This window comes from Rattus rattus, chromosome 3 (assembly GCF_011064425.1).
Source record: "Rattus rattus isolate New Zealand chromosome 3, Rrattus_CSIRO_v1, whole genome shotgun sequence".
In the NCBI taxonomy this organism is placed as follows: Eukaryota; Metazoa; Chordata; class Mammalia; order Rodentia; family Muridae; genus Rattus; species Rattus rattus.
In genome coordinates this window covers 125,845,685-125,851,854 of record NC_046156.1, presented here as the reverse complement: position 1 = coordinate 125,851,854, position 6,170 = coordinate 125,845,685, and the positions used below count along the sequence as shown (strand labels likewise).

The 6,170-nt window shown below is 42.0% G+C and overlaps 1 pseudogene; it reads left to right on the top strand.

Moving 5' to 3' along the window:
- The first annotated feature begins 4,769 nt into the window (after positions 1-4,769).
- On the top strand, positions 4,770-5,850 carry LOC116895931 (annotated as a pseudogene).
- Positions 5,851-6,170: the final 320 nt, after the last annotated feature.

Genomic DNA, 6,170 nt, shown 5'->3' with positions numbered 1-6,170 from the left:
TCCTTCAACTGTTTGATTGTGTTTTCCTGGAATTCTTTCAGGGATTTTTGTGACTCCTCTCTATGGGCTTCTACTTGTTTATTTATGATTTCCTGAATTCTTTCAGGGATTTTTGTGACCTCTCATGGGCTTCTACTTGTTTATTTATGATTTCCGGATTCCTTCTAGGGATTTTGCTATCTTCTCTCTGTAGGTTTTACTTGTTCTCTAAGGGAGTTCGCATGCTCTTTCTTGCAGAAGTCCTCCACATCATGATCAAATATGGATTTGAACCAGATCTTGCTTTTTCTGGTGTGTTTGATATTCCGTGGTTTTGGTGGGAGAATCAGTCTGAAGATGCCATGTAGTCTTGGTTTCATTGCTTGTTCCTGCAATTTGCTCTCTCGCCATCAGATTATTCTAGTGTTATTTTGTTCTTGCTAGTTTCTGACAGTGGCATGGACTGTCCTATAAGCCTGTAAAATCAGGGAGTGCTGTAGACCTGTTTTCCTGTTTTCTTTCAGCCAGTTATGGGAACAGAGTGTTCTGCTTTCAGGCGTGTAGTTTTTCCTATCTACAGATCTTCAGCTGTTCCTGTGGGCCTGTGCCCTGAGTTCACCAGGCAGGTCTCTTGGAGCAGAAAAGTTGGTCTTACCTGTGGACCTGAGGCTCAAGTTTGCTCGTGGGGTGTTGCTTATGAGCTTTCCTTGGGGGCAGCAACCAGTAGGACCTGCGCCGCCGTTTCCGGGAGCCCCCTGTGCACCAGAGTCCCAGATGGCCTTTGGTGTTTTCCTCTGGCGTCCTAGATGTGTGTGCAGAGTGCAGTCTCTTCTGGTTTCCCAGGCATGTCTGCCTCTCTGAAGGTTTAGCTCTCCCTCCCATGGGATTTGGGTGCAGAGAACTGTTTATCTGATCGGTCCCTTCACGTTCAGGCGGTGTCTCAGACACAGTGGACCTGCTGCTCCTGTGCCCTTATCTCGCATGTATTCTCTTAATTGCTGGACCATGTATTTACTTACTCTCTTTACTTTTTGAGGCAAGGTCTCTCACTGAATTTGGAGCTTGCCATGTCAGACTGTGAGCCTAACCCCAACCTGCCATGCCCACAGCCTGATGATCTGCTTGTCTCCAGGTCCTCTCTCCTCCATACCTCCACTTCCACCCTCCCGCCCTCCATTGCTCACAAGTACTGGGGCTACATCCATTCACAGCCAAGCCAGGCTTTAACATGGGTTCTGGGCATCCAAATTCTGGTTCTAATGCTTTGCGGCAAGCCCTTTACCCTGATTCCTCTCTCTAATGCCCGTTGTCTTGCTCTCTGGTGGTCCATCAGAGCGAGATTTGAGAGTCCTAACAATGGCGGAACAGCTAGACTCTGAAGCGCTTTGTCATCAGCCTGATACCACACTCTCTTCTACCAGGCCACATCTATGAGATGTGAACAAACAGGAGGAAATAGAGCATGGAAGGACTGGAAAGGGATGGAACTGGGGGTGGGGAATGGGCTGGAGGTGAGGGGGTGCTGCGAGTTGACAGAAAGAGGGCAAGAAAGTGAAACGGAAATATGTGTATTTGTACAGCAAAATGTAACACTTCAGCCTGAAAATATCATGCAAAATATATTTATAGGGAGACACTAACTAGCAAAATGGCTCGGGAAAGCACAACAGGGATATTTTACACAGCACTCAAGCTGATAAAATGTACAAGAATATATCAGATAGCTGTACATCTTCTCAGATAAGGTACAGGACCCCTGCTTTTGATAAGTTCTAGTGCCCTTTTCTTCCCTGATTCTCCAAATCGTAAAGTTAAGGGTTGAGAGTTCCAGTATGTAAGGAGAATGGACAAGGGAGTGGAAATGACCTTCGGGAGCTGAGGGCAGAAACTAATATGTCATAGTCAAACCCACAGAAAAGAGAAGCTCTTAAAAGAACCAGACTGGGTATTTTGAATCCCGTATAATTACAAAAAGGAGGAGTTTACAATGGCATGCTAGTATGTTCACATGTGCGGACCGCCCACACACGCCATTTTGCTAACATTTTGTAGTGATTGACTTCTCCAGGATCCTCAGGGGCTGCAATTACGCGTTTCTGCCACTAGGTGGGGCTATAGCATTGATGCAGCACAATTTTGCGCCTTATAAGAAAGAGGATATTTTATAGAGAATTAATTTTAAAGCAAAACAGGAAAGAGTTGTTTATAAAAGTGCATGCCACAATATTTTTAAGAATAGCCATGTTATTTCAAGCATTTGAATCTCGAGTCGTTGATCTGGTTGGCTTCGCTGTGGATATAAGCATATTTAATACTTTTTTGCCTTTGACTCCTTTCAAAAGAGCTCGAGTCACTATAGTTTAGGAAGAGCAATCTTAATAGTATTTCAATTAAGACACTTCTATAGCAATGAATATCCTAGTAAGAGCACCAGTGGAAGGGGAAGCCCTGGGTCCTGCTAATACTGAACCCCCAGTGAACTAGACTGTTGCGGGGAGGGCGGCAATGGGGGGAGGGTCGGGAGGGGAACACCCATAAGGAAGGGGAGGGGGGAGGGTGATGTTTGCCCGGAAACCGGGAAAGGGAATAACACTCAAAATGTATATAAGAAATATTCAAGTTAATAAAAAAAAAAAAAAAAAAGAAGATTGACGTAATTCCACACATCCTATCAGATCACCATATACTAGGCGTGATCTTCAATAAAAAGAAAAATGAAAGAAATCACACATATACATGGAAGGTGAACGATGCTCTACTCAATGATAATGTGGTCAAGAAAGAAATAAAGAAAGAAATTAAAGATATTTTAGAATTTAATGAAAATGAAGGCAAAACATACCCAAACTTATAAGGGGCAAAATGAAAGAAAATAATAGGAAAACTTTGGCTCTGAGTGCCTCCAGAAAGAAACTGGAGAAAGTATACATTAGCAACTTGACAGCACACCTAGAAGCTCTAGAACAAAAAGAAGCAAATATACCCAGGAGGAGTAGAAGGCAGGAAATAATCAATCTCAGTGCTGAAATCAACCAAGTAGCAAAAAAAGAACTAGACAAAGAATCAACAGAACCAAAAGCTGATTCTTTGAGAAAACAAGATAGATAACCCATTAGCCAGTCTAACCAGAGGGAACAGAGAGGGTGTGTACATTAACAAAATCAGAAATGAAAAGGGAGACATAACAACAAAAATCAGAGGAAACTCAAAAAATCATCAGATCCTTCTTAAATGCCTATATTCAACAAAACATGAAAATCTGTAGGAAATGGACAATTTTCTAAGCAAATACCAGGTACCAAAGTTAAATCAGGAACAGACAAACCATTTAAACACCCCCATAACTCCTAAGGAAATAGAAACAGTCATTAAAGTCTTCCAACTAAAAAGAGCCAAGGATCAGATGGATTTAGTGCAGAATTCTGTCAGAACTTCATAGAAGACCTCATTCCAATACTGTCCAATCTATTCCACAAAATTGAAACAGATGGAGCACTACCAAATTCCTTCTTGAAGCCACAATTACTCTTATACTGAAACCACACAAAGACCCAACAAAGAAAGAGAACTTCAAACCAATTTCCCTTGTGAATGATGATGCAAAAATACTCAAAAAAATTCTTGCAAAAACCAAATCCAAGAACACATCAAAACGATCCTCCATCATGATCAAGTAGGTTTTATTCCAGGGATGGTTCAATATACAGAAAACCATCAATGTAATCCTCTATAACAACAAACCCCGAGATAAAAATCACATGGTCATTTCATTAGATGCTGTGAAAGCATTTGACAAAATTCAACACCCCTTCATGATAAGAGTCCCAGGAAAAAAAACAGGAATTCAGGATCCATACCTAAACATGGTAAATGCCACATACAGTAAAACAAGTACCTGTAACCCCATAAAATCAAATCTTCACCAGCTTGTAATTTATTAGCCAGTTTTAAAACAGTAAATCCTCAACCCCAAAATGCCTACACAAAGAACTGAAAACTCCATTGATATAAATAAAATTTTTAGTTGTGAAGTGGCTCAGCTTTGGGAGACACCTTTAATCCCTCTGGTTGTAATACAGACCAACTCTTAGTATCCACCATTAATTCCAAACACTGGAGGTAAAGTTAGTTTGTAGAAAGAAGCAACAGTGTGAATGGAAAGTGAAAAATCAGAGAGGTATTAGACAGAAAAGAATATGCCCAACTTTGACAAGAAGATATAGGAAGGGAAGCTATTTATGAGGTCAGTGCAGAGAGTAAAGAATAGAGAGGCCAGTTTTAATGGGACAATGGTACAGAGAGAGGTTGAAGAGAGTACAAGAGAGACACAGGTAAAGACAGAACAAGTCAGAGAGTGAGGCAGAAACAGAAGCTTAGAAACAATTTCCAGAGGTAATAAGAGACCAAGTGAGCAATTCACAGGAAGCTGAGAAAAGCCAAAATGAATCAGTTACAGTGGAGGGAAGTTTGGAGCCAGAACAAATGAAATCAGGCAGCCAGAGATCAGAAATCACTAGAAAGTGGTGAGCTTATACAGCCATAAATATCAGAAGCTGAGAACATTCTAAGCCTAGTTTGATTGGACAGAGGCTAGAACCTTCCAGGACTAGTCCTATGTCAGCAGACCAAGGCAAAAAGCCTCAAAGATGACAATTAATATGTGCAAATAAACGTGACTTTTACAGGAAAGTATTGGACTGCGGACTGGCCTGAAACCTCTAGAGAGGAAAGAGTAAATTCTATTACTTTCTTTCACATCAACTTTAACCTGCAAATTGCCTCCAGAAGACATGTCAGGGGACCTGGAATCCAAGATCTGCGACTATACACATATCAGTGTTCAGAAATTCTGCTACAAGTGGACCATTACCAACTTTTCATTTTGCATGGATGGAATTTATGAAATTATTACAAACCCAGTGTTCTCACTAGAGGCCAATGAAGAAGTGCAATGGTGTTTGAGAATATTCCCAAACGGTGTTGATGAAGAAAGCAAAGATTACCTGTCTGTTTGCCTGGGTTTGCTCAGTTGTCCAAAGAGCCCAGTTTGGGCAAAGGTACAGTTCTGGATCATAAATGCCCAAGGAGAGAAACATCAAATTACAAAGATCCCAAATGTTTTAAGGTTTCTTGCAAACCAACACCAGGGTGTGAGAAAGTTCATCCTTCGAGATTTCCTGCTCTCTCATAGGCATTGTCTTCTCCCTGAAGACCAGCTCATTCTGTGTTGCAAGGTGTCCATAGTAGGACCCTCCTTTAACAGGCCTGAACAAAACATGACACCTGCAATCAAGGATCCAACACAGATGTTGGCCAATGATGTAGGAGAGCTGTGGAAAATTCCTCTTCACAGACTGCAGCCTGGTTGTAGCTGGCCAGGAATTCAGAGCTCACAAGGCCATTCTAGCAGCTCGCTCTCCAGTTTTCAGAGCCATGTTTGAACATGAAATGCTGGAGAACCTAACAAACCGCATTGAGATCCATGACATTCACCTGCAAGTCTTTAAGGAAATGATGGGCTTCATTTACACAGGGAAGGCACCACACCTCCACAGCCACTCAATGGCCACTGGTTTGTTGGCAGCTGCTGACAAGTTTGACCTGCAGCACTTGAAGATCATGTGTGAAGATTCCCTGTGCAGGAACCTCTCTGTGAAGAATGTTGTACCAACTCTCATCCTGGCAGACCTCCACAGCGCAGAGCACCTGAAGTCTATGGCCATGGATTTCATTATACTTCATGCTTCAGAAGTCTCTGAGACCTTGGAGTGGAATTCAATGGTAGAGTCACATCCCCACTTGGTGGAGGAAGCATTTCGCTCCCTGGCTTCTATGCAGTGTTTTTTCTTGGAGCCCTCACTAAAACGCTGAAAGATATTTTAGGAGCTTGACATCTATGACCTACACTTGGCTGCTAATAGCTACAACCAGTGTTTTTAACAATGACTTCTGTTTAGATTACAGTTTTGGTGGAATATTTACAGTGATTCTGGGGCAAGGCAGCATTGTGAATATGCATTTCATACAGCTGTAATATTTCAAAATTGTGTGTAGGGAAAGGGCAGCACTAGGGTCTTGGACACTCTACCTGACATCTATCCTGTGGATGTTTTATTCTTGTATGATGTCTTGGAACTAGGATTCAACTGGCCTGAAGCAGAGCCTAACTGACTTTCTTTGGAGAAACCTGT